At 41.6% G+C, this 18120-nt stretch overlaps 1 protein-coding gene across 1 annotated transcript in view; it reads right to left on the bottom strand.

Annotated features, from left to right (window-relative positions):
* Positions 1–18120, bottom strand: part of LOC133467152 (rho GTPase-activating protein 26-like) — a 72456-nt gene that overhangs the window by 39360 nt on the left and 14976 nt on the right. The window lies entirely within an intron of this gene.

Below are 18120 nucleotides of genomic sequence, written 5' to 3'. Positions count from 1 at the left end.
TCATTCATAATTCCAGATGATATGGCCAACAACTACAAAAAAAATAAATAAATTAAAAAAAAAAACATCTCCATGGTACTTTGAAATTTTGTTTCAAGGCTGTAATAAAATCGCAGCAGGGAGAACGGGTGATATTTTATGGCCATAAGTCAAAATGAAGGGGTAGCTCATTTAGGGAGTCATCCATCATTAACACTCGGTAAGTGTGTCAGCTCCTAAAACTTCACTTTGTTGAGAGCACAAATTCCATTCAAGTGGTTTTAGGCAACAGAAGGACATATTTTGAATTTAGCTTCCCCTCCATGAAAACCAGAACGAGGTCACCTTCCTGCATGACAGGAAACAAATTATAAAATGCCTGCAAGCCAGGATGCTTCTTGGTGTCACAATGACACGTGATCCCAGAAATGAAAATAAAGAAATAACTACAAAATTAAATTTCTCGTTTTTTACACCTTATTGAAAGACTATAACGCAGCCTGCTTGGAACCAAATGTGTGCAAGTCATTCATGTGTTACTAATAAGTAACGATGTTTGATTCATCAACCCGGTGGATGCACAGCTGACAATCCCGGTGTTGGATTACCAAACGACAGCAAAAATCTCACTTGTTAATAATTCATGAAAAATGACTGTTCGCTTTCAGGAAAGCTAAATTTATCACCAGCTGCTGTTATCATCAAAAATCTTTTTCCCCCCCAGCGGGTTAACAGCTACCATGCCAAACAGCTGCCTCTTATATTTCACAATATACACTTTATATGTCCATCCATCCATCCATCCATTTTCTGAGCCGCTTCTCCTCACTAGGGTCGCGGGCGTGCTGGAGCCTATCCCAGCTGTCATCGGGCAGGAGGCGGGGTACACCCTGAACTGGTTGCCAGCCAATCGCAGGGCACATAGAAACTAACAACCATTCGCACTCACAGTCATGCCTACGGGCAATTTAGAGTCTCCAATTAATGCATGTTTTTGGGATGTGGGAGGAAACCGGAGTGCCCGGAGAAAACCCACGCAGGCACGGGGAGAACATGCAAACTCCACACAGGCGGGGACGGGGATTGAACCCCGCACCTCAGAACTGTGAGGCTGACGCTCTAACCAGTCGGCCACCGTGCCGCCACTTTATATGTCCATAATGTTAAATACACCAGTACAATCTAATGAAATCCAGAAAAAAAGGTTGGTATTACAAAAAAAAAATCTGCCTTTACAAATACATGTACACTCAATTTCTTAAAATTGTGGCTATCACCTGAATAGAAGCCTTGCCTCAATACTCTCCGAAAAATTTATCCTAGAAGAGACTAAGGGCAGCAAGAAAAGACTGGGGCAGCCAAATGGAGACTGTGGAGTATAGTTTATTCTGTAATCCAACTGTACACCATATTTTAGGTGAAAACATTTTCGGTGGCCTCATGCAGGGATCTGTTCTGGCTCTACTGATTTAATGCACTTATAAATACACAATACATCTTCTTTCTCCACTCCCCCAGCTGACTGCTGGCTTTCTTATTTTTGGCCGGTATCTCAAACTGCTTCATCTTCTGCTTCCTGTCAGTGACAGCTCCTCTCAGCTCCATGAGAGCAGAGTGTGCCTTTTCTTCTGCGGCCGCGCTCCACGTCCTCGTGCTCAAAAAGAACAGTAGCCATTAAAAAACATTCTCAGATAACACTACAGGAGCAGTTCGTGAAGCTAAATAAGGTCACCAAAATATTAGGAATGCATATACAACACCACAATCCTCAAGATATTGTTGAATAAATACCTATCTGACAGTCCCAATAAAAACTGAGCATTATTTTCTTTGCAAAGGCAGGTTTTTGGACTCAGCTCCTGTTTTGGATCTCATTGGATTGGTGTACTGTATAATCACAATGTTGTTGTATGATATTCCAGAACATCAGCAAGTTCATCTCCATTTGTTACCACTCAAGGCTCAGCTGTGAATTATGACTTTGTTGTGCTCTGCGGTCTAATTGCATCACTCACCGCCGATGAAAAAACAGTGTGCACTTGTTGTTTTGGCTGATGACGGTTGACACGCCGTATTATGAGGTACTAAACCAATTACTGTTCCATAGACATGCAAATAAACCTTGTTTGTTTTATTACTTATGATATTCAGCCATGCTATGTAAAGGCTAACACAGCACTCACTCTCATCCCATTCCAAATTGAAAACCACAATGTTGGCTGTGATTCTGTTAGACAGTTTGGAAAATGAATAAATAAAAGAGCAATGATTAATACTGAAAAACTAGAGATTTTTCTTTTCTTGGTGCACAGTCACCAAAACTGCTCTGATGTCTTGTCCAATGCAGCTCTGATGTCTATCTGACATTGAATTAATAAGTACAAAACATACTAAGAAAACAACAACAATAGAGAATAACCAGGGTGTCTAGGTTTCATTTCTTATATAATATAATAATAAGTTATATGAGGGGAGGCTGATGGCGACAAGAAAAGGGTCCGGTGTAGCCACCAAGACACTGTGGAGTATAATATTGCGGCACACAGAGCTAAGGCACTGCAGCACGTTAGGCGAGGATTAGCAAAGAAAAAAACGGAGACTATTTTTATCCTAAAGAAGACTAAGAGTAACGAGAAACGCTGACGGCGCAGCCAAGTAGAGACTGTGGACTATGGTACTGCCGTGTCCAGAAAAAATGCACAGCAACAGGGTAAGCTAACATTCGGGGTATTGAGGAAAATAGCAAATGTCATACTAGAGGAGACAGAGGGTGAAAAAAAAGACTGTTGGAGTCACTCTAACATGCAATTTTAACATTTAATTCAGTGATTCTTTCGCATACCACTAAAGGGAGCCCACGTACTACCCGTGGTATTATATAACCCATTCAGAAATACTTGCATTTTAATTGTTAAACTTGTGTTTTACCATTACTGTGAAGGGACTCAATGCATTCTGTGATAAGATTTTTAGGCCCAGTCAATATGCGTATGTGGAGTATAACAGTGCAGAATCCATGCAATGAAGATTACACCAGCAGTCAATGAGTTGACATTCTGACTCATGAGTAAAGAGTACTTTCATAGTGTCCATCTTCATACTCGATCATACACCCACCAACTTCCAGAGCCTTGACATGCACCACTTTACCTACTCAGCCACACACCAGTACATAGAATTGATGTTCCAATTGAAGATTTTTCATGCCATATGTAGTACAGTATAGAAAATCACAACCCTGAGCACGGCAGCCCATTTATCAACAAAGATGTGAAGGACATTTGAGTGGCTAGAGCCCACACACACACACACACACACACACACACACAGAGCTCTAGTATAAGTTACACAAAAGGAACAGTGTAATTACAACTGTGTAGAAAAACTGTACAATGTTAACACACATACAAAAGTCAAAAGAATGGGCTTGTGTGATATCAACAGGATGCCGAGCAGTGGCTGGAACTATGCAGCATCTTTGTCTCACAAGCATATGAATGAATAGCTCTCCTTTTTTATATTGAGTGGCACAGACCCCCACACACATACACATGTATACAGTGCTTGCAGGCGAATGGCAGATTTCAATTGAATGAACCAACAGCTAAGAAGAACATAAGAAGTGAATCATACAGTGAGGTTTCCCACCCTTGCTAAATTATACTTTAGAACGACTTGCCTGACACCCATGTGAAATTAAATTTCAAGGCTCGGTGTGTGTGTGTGACCGGACCCTTATTTGACTTGGATTCGGATGTACGTCATGGACCCTTGTATATTTCCTGTGAAAGTAGTGAAAATGCCCATTGCGTCCATAATTTAATGGCTTCTTCCTCCAACCTTTCAACAATATTCATGACAATCTGCTCGCAAACAGAAAACAACTGATGGGAAGCATCCTCAGATGACGTGATGGTTTTGAGGTTACAAGTGACAATATGTGTTCATGTGACCTTTGAATAACAGGTTCAAACTCCTTTGGGTGGTACACCGGCTTGTGATATGAAGATTAGCAACTATTGTTGACAGGGTGACCACAAATTTCCAATTTATACTATTGGTGGACCAGCTAGAATACCGCCTATGCTGCGTTAGCGCTAGCATCAGCACGACATTGGTTTCCTTGCAGTGGAAGTATAATATCAGTTGGTGGCGCTAATGCACCAATAGGATGGTCTGCCCACCACCAATCAACCCCACAGAAGAAGACTAAGAAAGGACAAAACATTAGGTAGAGTCATGTTTTGTGCTTGCATTTTCTGTTTTTGCATATGGCGAGCAAATGTCAGCACTTCATGTTTTTTATACGGAACAATACTGTTGAGTGCAAACATTACTTTTAGGGCGGCTGGAAAGGATTATGGTTACATTTCCATTCATTTCAATGCAAAGATGGTTTGAGATACAGGTGTTTTTTTTAGATAAGCGTGTGGTCTGGTCACGGACCTAATTAGACTTGTATCTCAAGGCACCACTGTATTTACTTAACTACAGAAAGGATGCTAAGCCTACCATTTAACAAAACCAAACACTAGCAGAATAGCCTATAGTTGTTTTTTCATTCAAGAAAAATACTTGTGTTATGTTGCAGAGCAGCAGTTTTAGAGGTCTTTAATATTGGTGGACCAATGAGGATATCTTCTGTGTTGCATTATGGCACACAGTAATGCCTGGAATAGACTACAAGACAAATTTGGTCTGTCACGATTGGACTATATCAGACTACGGCCATAAAATCTTGCCTTATCTCGGTCAGACAGTGGCAACACGACATGTGTTCCGATACCACCGAATCCCGTCTTTTACGATCACTGGACTTTATCTTGTCAAATCAAACACTGTCGGAGAGGCAGAACCAGAAACCGTATCACTGTTCAACACGACCGAATACACCCGTTATCATGGCAACGACGACAACAATGGATCGCGCCAATGCATCGTGTGGGGGGGAAAAAAGAACAAAATGAGGAGAAACGTGTGGTGATCGTCACCGGTGCTCGGGAGAGGGCGTTCGTTCAAGGATCGCTTGAGGTATGTTCACATACTTTTAATATGAGACGGCTTGCAGGGAGTCAACAAAATTTTACGGAGCCTAGCAAGCTTGTGCTAGCACTCATGGTTCTACATAAACATGCCGATGTTCTGTCAAATCATGCTCTAAAGCGCCGGTGTCAAACTCATTTTTGTCACAGACCACATCGCAGTTATGGTTCCACCCGGAGGGCCGTTCTGGCTGCGAACCCATATGATTGCCTCGTATTATTACATATACACAAATTAATGGATAATTATGTTTGAAATCAGAAGCCAGTAAAAACTGTTTGTTCGACTACAGTATGAATCAATTTTATTTTAAAAGGGGGGTTGGTAACAAAAAAATGCTTGCAATATCGCAACATTTTTAAAAGTGAAGCCGATTTGCGGTTTTGGTATTTTAGCAAGAAACACAAAGTCGATGCACAATCTTGCGGGCCACATAAAATGACGTGGCAGGCCGGATCTGGCCCCCGGGCCACCAGTTTGACACATGTGCTCTAAAGCTTTGGTAAACACTGATTTGTGCACGTGAATAAATGTTGACAACGACGACCAAGTATGTTGACAACAGCAAGCACGGAAGGCGATGCGCCGGTCACAATACACAATCTTATTGGTCGATGTCAAGGTGCGCTGTTATCAATATGTGACACGACACGGAAGATAACCAAATAATCAAACATGCTAGCGTTTCATTTTGGCATCATAGGGCTACCGTGGGGCCAAATCGTTGGTCCTTGATTATGTCACACTCCAAGAGGTTTTGGACAAAATATGTCGGGCCTGATCTGGGAAATCGCCCGCAATTGTCATGGGTGTGTGTTCCGGTTTTTGTCTTCCCCCTGTTTCACACACACCTGCTCCTGTGAGCATCTTCACCATCTGTGCCTCGTTCACCCTAATTACCCCTTGTATTTAACCTCGTGTCTCATTCCCTCTCGTTGCCAGTTCGTTGTACCTTGTCGTCGCATTGCAGCATTCCTTGTTTCCACGTCACAGACTCACAGTAAGTTCCGATTATCGACCTCGCCTCTTTGCCTCATGTTTTTGGATACTGTTGCCTTTCTTGGATTGCCTGCCTGTGTACCGACCTATGCCCATATATTAAACCTCTCTTTTTGGAAACTGTCCATTTGTTTTGGAGTCGTGCATTTTTGGGTCCTATCCTCTGTTCCGTTCATGACAGCAATAGCTAATCGGGCCAATATCGGGGCTAAAATCCTGTAGTCTGATCTAGGCTCAAGATATTTATTGAAGATTTACTTAAAGATAATATGCTAAAATAGCATTTGGTGCAAAGTTTCATAGGCTTGGCTTTGAAATTGAGTACTCTGGATCATATTACACATTTAAGAAAAAAAATCTAATACATTATTGTGTTGTTAAATATCCATCCATTTTCTGAGCCGCTTATCCTCACCAGGGTCGCAGGAGTGCTGGAGCCTATCCCAGCTATCATCGGGCAGGAGGCGTGGTACACGCTGAACTGGTTGCCAGCCAATCGCAGGGCACATACAAACAAACAACCATTCGCACTCACATTCACACCTACGGGCAATTTAGAGTCTTCAATTAACCTACCATGCATGTTTTTGGGATGTGGGAGGAAACCGGAGTACCCGGAGAAAACCCACGCAGGCACGGGGAGAACATGTAATCTCCACACAGGCGGGACGGGGATTGAACCCCGGTCAACAGAACTGTGAGGCAGACGATCTAACCAGTCGTCCACCTTGTTGTTAAATAACATAACGATACAGGGGGTCCTCTGTTTACAATGTAGTTCCGTTCCTCATTTGGGTGTTACATTTGCTTGGAGCAAGGAGGTTAGAGTCTGCTGATACAATGGTGACCATGCATCACCAATTTATAGTATTGGCGGAGCACCCAGGACACCTTTGATGCTAAGATAACGATAAAGAAAGAAAAGGCTTTGCTTTCAAGTTCCCAGTACTCTGGGTCATGTGCTGGCATGTTGCATTATGTTATTGCTATTGTTTTATTGTTTTTACTTTTATAGGACCCAGAGTACCACATTTTACTCAGGGATGGATTGACAATAAACAAATATTTAATTATACAAGGATCAAAACACAAAAGCACCAACAAAAAAAAAAATGATTATTCCTTACTGTCACTTTAATGAAAAGGAAAATCTAATTTAAAAAAAAAACAAGTGTTTTTCTTTTTCTGAAAGAATACCAACACTTCAGGGCACCCTTGATCCACTGGAGTTTGTTAAGCAAATACTGAAGCTTCTCCCACAAAGGAAAAAAAAACAGTTTATAAATTAATCTCTTGCACTAAATAAATGCACTTACCAATCACTAAATGGGAAGAAGATCTTTCTATGATGTTTGCTGACTGCAATTACTGGATATAGATACTGTATGATACTTAGGTTACGCAGAAACTCGTACATTTTGAACTGCAGGATTCCACTTTCCCTAAGATTGTGCATGCTTGGTGGTGGCGGGGCGCGTGAGGCTGGGTGGGTTGGCTGGGGGTGGGACGTTGGGTCCCTGCGGCCTGCTCCGTGTGGCCAGTTTTCGAGGCACCTCGGTAGGGTCGGTGGACCGCTCTGGATCCTCCTGTCCACCGGGCCGCTCTCAGGTGGACTCCTCTGCCCAACCCCGCCTCTCGATTGGGTGGGGCGGGGTCCTCAGCCCCCGCGGTGCATGCACAGCAATTACAGGACACATCTGACGGTTATTGTGCATGCGAAACGGTGTCAATTCACTTCCATGTGTCCGCAGACACACACCCCTTGGACTTATTTGCTAGGTGTGGGGCCACTCACTCATTGCGACAAATAACTTATAACTATGCAAATGTCTTGGTTATCCCCTCACTTACACTCTGGTCCTATAGATGTTTAGAATTTACATAGCCACTCCCACCACAGTTCAGTTGTCCAACCGGGTTCACGACCCCCGTCCTGCATGCTTCCCCTCCTGTCCAGTCCTGTCCTATATTGTCCAATCCTTCCCTCACAGAGTGTAGCACAACTGACCCATACAACACTCGAATCCAATGTGTCATTGGACAAGTTATAAAAAGTTTCCTCATTTTGTTTACAGCTAGTGCTTTGTCTTTTGTTGTCTTCTTTTCCTATATTTAGTTACATTTTCAGTATCTCTTCTTTTTGTTTTTTGTGTCACTCCCCTTTAAAAGTGTTATTTTTGACTGAATGACTGCAGTTCTCAATAAATATCCATCAGAATACAAAGAAACCACAGTGGCAGCTTAAAAAGTCCACTGTGACACAGTAAAACTGTTCTGGCATAAAAGGGATACAGAGCTTCCTTTCTGCTTGACCTAACAGCCGAACAATACAAAAGAAAAATTTAAAATACATTAAAAAAGAAAAAAATTTGATTTGTTCTGAATATTCCCAGATGTGACACACTTTCCTGTTCATCAAAGCAAAAGACACAAATTAGCAGGAAAAGAGCAGAATAAAAAGAGAAAATGTCAAGGAAGTGCTTTTTGTTGCTGCGGTGAAAGCAAGTTGTCAGGGGGGCACAAAAGGTCACCCTTGGTCAGTCTATTCTGCCCAGTCAGCTTCATGGAAAGCCAAACAACAAGCAACACTCCCATCATTCTTGCACCCACACTGTGGAGACTACAGCCAGCAATGCGACCGAACGCCACTGGATAATTGGGTCGTGCTTGGTTCTGCAACTAATAAGAGTTGCTGACCATCTGCAACTAGTTTGGCTACAATTTCAAATGTTGAATCGTAACTAAATGGTGTCGCAACAGGAAACGATAAGTGCCAATCAAAACGGCAAGTTGTAGTATATCACATGATCTTCCACACCAAAATGTAAGTTTGCTGGTACCAAGCGAGATCGCGGCTGCCGCCACCAAGTCATAGAAATACTATATATGACTGGAAAAACTAATTTGCTGAAAAACATACTCACGGTATTTGCATTTTTTGTGCTCTTTCTGTTACTTCTTTCTGTTAAAATGCCGCAAGAGGCAAACAAAGCTCTGGCTAATAGGAAAGTAGTGCTAATTTGTGTAAAGCAAGTACAGTGGAAACTTGGTATGCGATCGACCCTGCTGACAGGTTAATGAACAAAAGTTTTGAAGAAAAATTACCTCAGCTCGCGCACAAATTTCAGTTTCGGTTTAGTTCAGCCGCATCGCTCAGCATGCTGCTCGCTAAAGGGTCAGTTCTGTCACGTCAAATGCAGATCCCGTTACAGAAAAATATTCTGGGAGCGTCATCTGGTAGCCATGTGATCCGGAAACACAGCTGGAGAACAGCAGAATTACTCGGAAATATTTACTTTATTCTCTTTAAAATATCATCACAGTGTCCAGTGGGTGAATGTTTAAAGGTTTAAGGTGCACTGCTACGTCTTTTCAGTCCGTGATGTATGACACAGAGGCAGGTGCTACACATGTGGTCAACTTTAAGTACTGTAAGAATGCACCCAAACGAGACAGTCCACTTAAATGAATTGCTGTGGCTTGAGAGCAACCTTATCCAAGCGCCTATCAACACCTCGTACGCTCGAGCATCCATAAAGTCACTTTAGAAGTTCAGAAAGCGAAAGAAGCAAGGCAAGAAAAATAGCCTTTTTCGCGCAATTCGTCAACAGAGCCGTCAACAGCCACTCTAATAATGTTTATTGCCACATCTGGAACGTTGGCTTGTATCAGAACCGCATTTTTAGACGATGATGACTAAAATGATCACGGTTATACGTCATCAGATTGAACTTTATAATAAGCGAGTGCAAACAGTTTTAGATGGGGTTATGAGCAGTTATTAATCTTTCCGTTAATTTCTATGGGTATAGTGCACGAAGTTGAGCTTTTTCCACTACTTCCCCACTCTCAAATCATGTTTACATTGTACAGATGACAAAAGACAACGGACTGATTTGCTGTGACGCTTTTGACCTCATACGACCGTTGAAGACATCTGAACGCGCATTTACAACTCGGTGATGCCATTTAGCTTACGGTTATTAATTATTGAACAAAAATGATGTCATGGAGTTTTGATCCTTGTGACACCCACCATCATCAGTCATGACTACGAGAACTTAAGTTAAAAGAATGAAGAAGTATTTTAACTGTCAAGGGAAATATGAACTCCATGACGAGAAAATATTTTGTCTTTTTAAATATTCACTAGAACAATGTGGAAACGTGTTTGCTCGTGGTGGGTCTGGAAAGCCATACTTGTATGGGGGAGTGTTGACAGTGGACACACACACGCACACATACACACACACACACACAGAAAGAGAGAAAAGGACCAGGAACAGGAGTACAAAAATAGCCCGCATTTGGATTCACTTACTGTATAATGCAAACAGAGGCCAACACATGACACAGCACGCCCGTTGACAAAGCAAATCTTGCGCGCACACACTGGGAACAATCCCTTTGTCTGTCTCGGCAGATGGCTTTCATCACATCTTGTCGGCTCAGTGTGGTAACGGAGGGGACAAGTTGCTGTTCATTGATAGATATGTATTTGCTACAAACCCATGTTACACAACAGTTTCACCTCACCGTGGGACCTTCCTTGACTGATAATCGGGCTGAATGTGAGGATTTTTCTTCTCTTCTGATCAAAGTCAGCAAAATCCCGATAATCAGATGTGTCTGATAGATCACAAATTGGTGTTATTATGTCCCACTTCAGCCATTTAGAAAGAACACGCAAACACACACAGACACACACATGCCGACAGTTTTCCTGTGTACGGACACACACACACACACATACACTCCAGAGAAGAATCTCATCCAAGGAAATTCAGTTCAGTTTATGGTGTTTTTCTTCACCCACCGCACTTCTTTGCTCGCCCTAAACTGAATGAATGGCGGTCAGGGCCCAACACAAACTGACTGAACAATGAACATAAAAAGCCGGGAGAACAATAGTCAGCCATAAAGTCCCCCGACAGAATGAACTGTGGATGTGATGATGAATAGGGGGCAGCAATTGTTAGAAAAACAGGCAGAAACAAGAGAAAGGGAGTCACGCCATTGAGGGATGCAAGGAGCTGAGCAGAGAAACAACCCTGAGAGGCACCACAAATGTCACGTGTGGATTTATGTGTCTTGCTCCTGTGAAGGTTTTACGGTTTTGCCAATGTAAAAAAAAGGTTGGCCATGTTGAAGTTAAAGCGCCACTGGATGTGTCTGGGAATTACAGTGAAACTTTAAGGTTGAACCAACTCTGTTCCAAGAGTCAATTTTCCCACAGGAAGTAATGGAAATGGAATAAACCGTCGTCACCGAAAACCATTATCTGTACACGCATGTTTAAAGTAACATTTTTAACGGTTGTACAGGTGCAAAAATAGGTGTAACGTAGTGTAATATAGCATAATTTGGAAATTTTACAGATATGGCTGAATTTGCCACATGTCCTGAATGGTAGATGTTCTTTTTATTTACCAAATTTCAGACAAAGCAATTAACTATTTAATTGAGTTTTAAAGATGGAGATAAGCTACACTGGAAGTAAAAGAAGAAAAACACTGTACATCATTTAGGCTTTTATATTCTCCCTCCTCTTGTCCCAAGCCAAATAACTTTGGTATCCTGGCAACGGGCACAAAGACGCCATGACATCACAAGAAGGAAGTTCCGTTTCTCTGCCTCATTTCTTTTCTTGCAGTACCTCATATATATTCCTTTTTTTTTTTTTTTAGTCTTTTATGTCAATTTCCCTCTTTACTGATGATATTTCTCATTGGGGTCTATCAGTTTGCATCTCTTTTAATTCCACACTAATCAGTCCATCCCCCCCCCATTTATGCCCTGCAGCCCCCTTTGACCTCATCTCCCGCCCTCATTTTGGAATTTTCTGCCACGCCTGCTGCTGACACAGCCAACACAGAAAACAAGGGACGGTTTTCTTTTTTTTCTTAATCTCTTTTAGAAAAGAGCGCCAGTGGGGTGAAATCACCCCGTGGACTGCTGGCCGCTTCTGGAAAAATCCACAGCAGGAATGCCGGATGAGCTCACTCGGCCTACAAGCGGACAACCTTTTAATTTTAGAGGAAATCACTGAGATTTCATCCGGATTTTTGTTAGAGAAGATAGATTTCACGCTTCGACTCAGGTCATGTTGGGGACATCGTCAGCTCAAATAAGCTATAATAAGACCATTGCATGTAATTATCCCTTCCGAAGAAGTTATGTTTTCATCATTGTTTGTTAGTCAACAGAATTATGCAAAACTTATTCCACAAGGGGTGAGAAGTCAGATAAAATCTGTAAATGAATTATGCTAATTAAGGCAATTATTAAGGAATAATAAGACCAGTGTTTAACTTGCCAGTGTTGAATGCTAGATGTTCCCTAAATGATTTGTGAGTATTGTTAAATAGCCTGTCTACATGTGTTGATGCACCATTTGTGTTCAAAGATGCGTTGCTGAAATGGTTATAACACTGCAACCTCAATTTATGGCATTTTGTATTTTATGTTATGATTTAGCTCGCGGACGTAAGGCAACGTTACGTTATATACAAATCAGACTATCTTGAGCGGAGTAGTGACAGCGAGAGAAATGAGTGAGAGGATGGAAACCACAATAACCAGATTAGAGCCAGCCTCCAAAATAGCCTCCGTCCACTTCCTCCCCATCGCCCGACGTAAGCCTGAACTCTGTTCCAGACAGCACGCACAAAAAATACAGCAAAACGCCTCAAATGACTGGTGGCAACACTGCATCCCGGCAAAGTACACAGTGCTGCTTACTAGATTAAACGCCAGCGATGTGTTTGGCAGCAAGTCGTTCACAAACTCATGTTTGGTAGCCTTTGAGCTGAATGTAGTTTGGGAATGTTTGATTCACTGAAGAAGCAATAACAATAATAATCTGCCTGGCTGGAGCAAACTATTTCACTTTACATTATTTCCGCAGGAAAAAAAAATGCATTGAAATTAGAACCACAGATTTGTTCAACTGTCGAGGTTCCACTGTACACACATAATTGGTCAGATTGGAGTATGAGGGCTTGATGACAATCAAAAGAGTGTGCTGCTTTTTTCCGATTTTGTAAATCTTCTGTGCATTCAGCGAACAAAACCACAGTCTGCATGTTTGTTTGTTTTTATGGATTTGTGATCCTCCTGCTCCGGAATAAAATCCAACAAAAAAATTGGTAACATCTGCCGTTATGTCTGTGTTGCACATTTCTCAAGAAAGCTGTTCAGGCGCGCACCTGGCAAATGTTGTCTAAAAGTACTTTTAAAGTGCTTTTTGTGTGGATGTGATGTGCCGGGTTTAAACTTGTTTGATGGATTATGCCTGAGATGCCAAGTGTCTACAGCGTGACAACAATTCCTCTCGCCAAACTTGGATGAAATCCTTCTGAACCGCCTGCCAGCAGGCGGGCGGGCGGCCCAAGTACCAGTGCTGACTGAAGTTGAAGACGGTGACCGATTCAACAGCAGCCTCCAACAGTCTTGTCCTGTGTCCTTCCTGACCTTATTTTGTTGGTTATCCCTCCCTCTTTGACTCCTGTAGACATGAAGGAAGACGAAACGAGACAATTTTGCAGCTTGGTCGACCTAACCACTGCGGTAGAAAGGAATGTGACATCCTGTTCTCGTTTGTCTTTAAATAGTATAATATAACGACACGTAAAGTGATGAACACTGTCGTTGAAATAAAAAACCCAAAGTAACTTAATGTAAAGAGCTTTTCTTGGCCTTAGTTAGTGGTGCTTGTTTTAAATTATCATCCCTTTGGACAGTGATGACAGCCGTGACGTTTCCATGACAGCTGGCAAAACTCCACATACGTGTACTGTATGTACAGAACATGCATACAGTATGAGTTGCAGCTGGTGCCGTTTTTTCCCTCTCTGCTCACTTTCTTTGGCCTTGGGAAGTATGAAACGGGAAGTCCTAAAACTAGAACAGGATGAGGAAATAAATCCCACATCCAGACATCCAGACAGAATTGGAACACAGTTGAAACAATGCAATGGAAATAAACAGCTGAAGGCCTGTAGACAATTAATTACTTAACATTAGGACTTCTGTGTACTGTATTGAACTATCCATAAAGGCTGCAACTAACCATTATTTTAATTCGATTAATCTGTCAATTAGTTTTTCGATTAATCGGATTTCAAAAATCTCAAATTTGCATCCCTTTATAAAAAAACTGGACATTATTTCAAATTGACATCGCAGAAAATGCACAAACATTAATTTACGATGATTCAGTTATTGGTTTGGTCCGTTACACGTCAGAAAATTTGTAAATGTCTTTTTATGATAAAACATGATGCCTTCATGGAGAATTAAGAACTCGGAGAATATTTACTGCTGAGAGGCTGAAATTTTAAGTTAAACAAGGTCTCTAAACGATTATTCGATTATCAAAACAGTTATCGATTAATTTGAAAATCGATTAGATTTTCAAATTCAGAGGTACCTTGATTTGTGAGTTTAATTCATTCCTCGACTAAGTTTGTAACTCAGTTGAGTTCAATTTCAGATCAGTTTTCCCCATTGAAATGTATTGAAAGGCCATTAATCTATTCCGATGCAGTACTGTATTGTAAAATATATACAAAAACTAATAAAAGAAGGTGAAGAAACAAACTTGTTTTAAATGTGTGAAAGTCACAAACACACACTGTCTTGTGTTTGTGTGCCTTTAATATGGCCTAGCCTAGTGCGAAACATCAGGAGCCTGGAGTCAGTCGGGCTGGAGTGTCTGCATCTCCTCCATGCTCCTTGCAATTGTTTTCATTTGTGTTTGACTGGCATAAAAGGCTGAAAGCACAACCCCAATTCCATTGAAGTTGGGATGTTGTGTTAAACATAAATAAAAACAGAATACAATTATTTGTGAATCATGTTCAACCTATATTTAATTGAATACACTACAAAGACAAGATATTTAATGTTCAAACTGATAAACTTTTTTGTTTTTAGCAAATAATCATTAACTTAGAATTTTATGGCTGCAACACGTTCCAAAAAAGCTGGGACAGGTGGCAAAAAAGACTGAGAAAGTTGAGGAATGCTCATCAGACACCTATTTCGAACATCCCACAGGTGAACAGGCTAATTGGGAACAGGTGGGTGCCATGATTGGGTATAGAAGGAGCTTCCCTGAATTGCTCAGTCATTCACAAGCAAAGATGGAGGCGAGGTTCACCTCTTTGTGAACAAGTGCGTGAGAAAATAGACGAACAGTTTAAGGACAATGTTCCTCAACGTACAATAGCAAGGAATTTAGGGATTTCATCATCTACGGTCCATAACATCATCCAAAGGTTCAGAGAATCTGGAGAAATCACTGCATGTAAGCGGCAAGGCCGAAAACCAACATTGAATGCCCGTGACCTTCGATCCCTCAGGCGGCACTGCATCAAAAACCGACATCAATGTGTAAAGGAGATCACCACATGGGCTCAGGAACACTTCAGAAATACAGTTTGGCGCTACAGCTGTAAGTGCAACATGAACTCTACTATGCAAAGCATAAGCAATTTATCAACAACACCCAGAAACACCGCTGGCTTCTCTGAGCCCGAGCTCATCTAAGATGGACTGATGCAAAGTAGAAAGGTGTTCTGTGGTACGACGAGGCCACATTTAAAATTGTTTTTGGAAATTGTGGACGTCGTGTCCTCCGGGCCAAAGAGGAAAAGAACCATACGGACTGTTATGGACGCAAAGTCATGGGTAACTTACACATCTGTGAAGGCACCATTAATGCTGAAAGGTACATACAGGTTTTAGAGAAACATATGCTGCCATCCAAGCAACGTCTTTTACATGGACGCCCCTGCTTATTTCAGCAAGACAATGCCAAACCACATTCTGCACATGTTACAACAGCGTGACATCGTAGGAAAAGAGTGCGGGTACTAAACTGGCCTGCCTGCCGTCCAGACATGTCTCCCATTGAAAATGTGTGGCGCATTGTGAAGCGTAAAATACGACAACGGAGACCCCGGACTGTTGAACAGCTGAAGCTGTACATCAAGCAAGAATGGGAAAGAATTCCACCTACGAAGCGTCAACAATTAGTGTCCTCAGTTCCCAAACGTTCATTGAATGTTGTTAAAAGAAAAGGGGATGTAACACAGTGGTAAACATGACCTGGTCCCAGCTTTTTTTGGAACGTGTTGCTGCCATAAAATTCTAAGTTAATGATTATTTGCTACAAACAATAACGTTTATCAGTTTGAACATTAAATATCTTGTCCTTGTAGTGTATTCAAATAAAGGTCGAACATGATTTGCAAATCATTGTATTCTGTTTTTATTTATGTTTAACACAACGTCCCAACTTCATTGGAATTGGGGTTGTACATTGGCAACTGTTGCCCTCCCTCTTTTTTTTTTCCCACTTCACTTCAGTTGCGTCATATCCAAAGCACACTTAAATTTTGGCTTACAGCACTAAACAAAATATTGACCAAGCGAGGTTTATGCACTTGGAAGTCAAGGTGCCACTGTCACAAATTTAGTTACATGATTCACACTGGGAAGTCATCTGATTGTCTTTATAAAGCCATCTGACACTCACCAGTCTGCCATTAAGACAGCACACCCTTCTCACTGTACAACCACCAGACATTTCATTAGGTACACCTGCCCAATCCAATTGGATCCAACACAAGAAAACCAAAAGTTGTAACAAAGATAAAAATGCTCAGTTGACAGTCGGAGATGTTACTTAATTAAACAATGTTATGTTGTTGTTGTTATTGTGGTTCTGGGTTCAACTCTTCCTGCGTGAAGTTTGCATGTTTTTCCAATGGGTTTTCTCCAGGTACTCTGGCTTCTGCCGACATTCTAAAAACTCTAAATTGTCCATTGGTGTGAACGTAAGTGTGAGTGGTTGTTTGTCTATATGGTACACTCTATAATACTGAAAGCTGTTTCTAATATTTGGACTGTAGAGGTATTTGATGCCTTTATATTGTGCAGGTGTTGAGCGTATTATGTGCAGTGCAGATGATTTGCCAGAGGTGTCTGCAGTATTGCCAGAAACCCAGCTTCAAATGCAATATGGGAAAGAACGGATTGCACTTTGACTGCTCTCCTGTCTCCAATTCTAAGAATGCATAAATATGTCTCAGTCACACTGTGTGTTTTTGAAGGAACCTCACCTAAAAGGCCTAGTATCGTATTACCAGTGCAGTGGTTGTGGTGACCTATTCCGTCAACAGTTCAGAACATTAAAGTATGTATATTTGACACCTCGAGCAATCGTTCCCTTGCGTGCTATCTTGCATCGGCACTTAAGCGACAACAAACGCTGGAGCCTACACAGCTATACGGGTGTATGTGCGCAGCACGCGAGTGTTCACGCTAGTGTGAACACCCAAGCATGAGAGCAAGCTGTCTCTGACACCTGCTGCCACTTGGAGCCAAGAGAGTCAAGGCAAAACGGTCAACAAGAGGCTGACAGAATGAATGTAATTTTAAGGTGATTATGATGATTCAGTGATGAATGACTCAAAGGTCAGGTGTGAATGAGAATATGAATGGCTGTTTGTGTAAATGTGCCCTGTTATTGACTGGTGACCCATCCAGGCCTCCCAGCTGAAGTCAGATGAGATGGGCTGCAGTTAGTTATTTCGTGACCCCAATTGAGAACAAATGCAATAGAGAATAGATAGATGAATGGATGGATACTCAAATGTTGGGAGGGATAGTTAACTAAAGCATAAAACAGTAAATGAAAAATTCAATGGTGTTTAATTTCACTTTATAGCCATTGTAGTACTGAAGTGCGGGTTCATTGAAGATTGTAAATAGCCCATAGGCGTGAATGTGAATGTTTGTTTGTAGCAACCAGTCCAGGGAGTACCCCAAGCTAGGATAGGCCCCAGCTCACCCCAGACCCTAATGTAATGAGAACAGGTGGTATTGAAAATGGAACGTTGGATGGATGAAACCGCACCTCTGGTAGTAAAAGGCAATAAAAGCTACTTCTAATTAGCTGTCAAATAAATTTCTGAGAGAAAATACAGCTTTCTATTGGCAAGCCTCCTCTAAAGCCTCCTTTGAACAGATTCCGCAAAACTGCAGCAACAGAGCCATAACAGAGTACCCGGCATTTACTATATATGTCGA

Source organism: Phyllopteryx taeniolatus, chromosome 17, assembly GCF_024500385.1.
Source record: "Phyllopteryx taeniolatus isolate TA_2022b chromosome 17, UOR_Ptae_1.2, whole genome shotgun sequence".
In the NCBI taxonomy this organism is placed as follows: Eukaryota; Metazoa; Chordata; class Actinopteri; order Syngnathiformes; family Syngnathidae; genus Phyllopteryx; species Phyllopteryx taeniolatus.
This window is presented reverse-complemented; position numbering and strand designations above follow the sequence as displayed.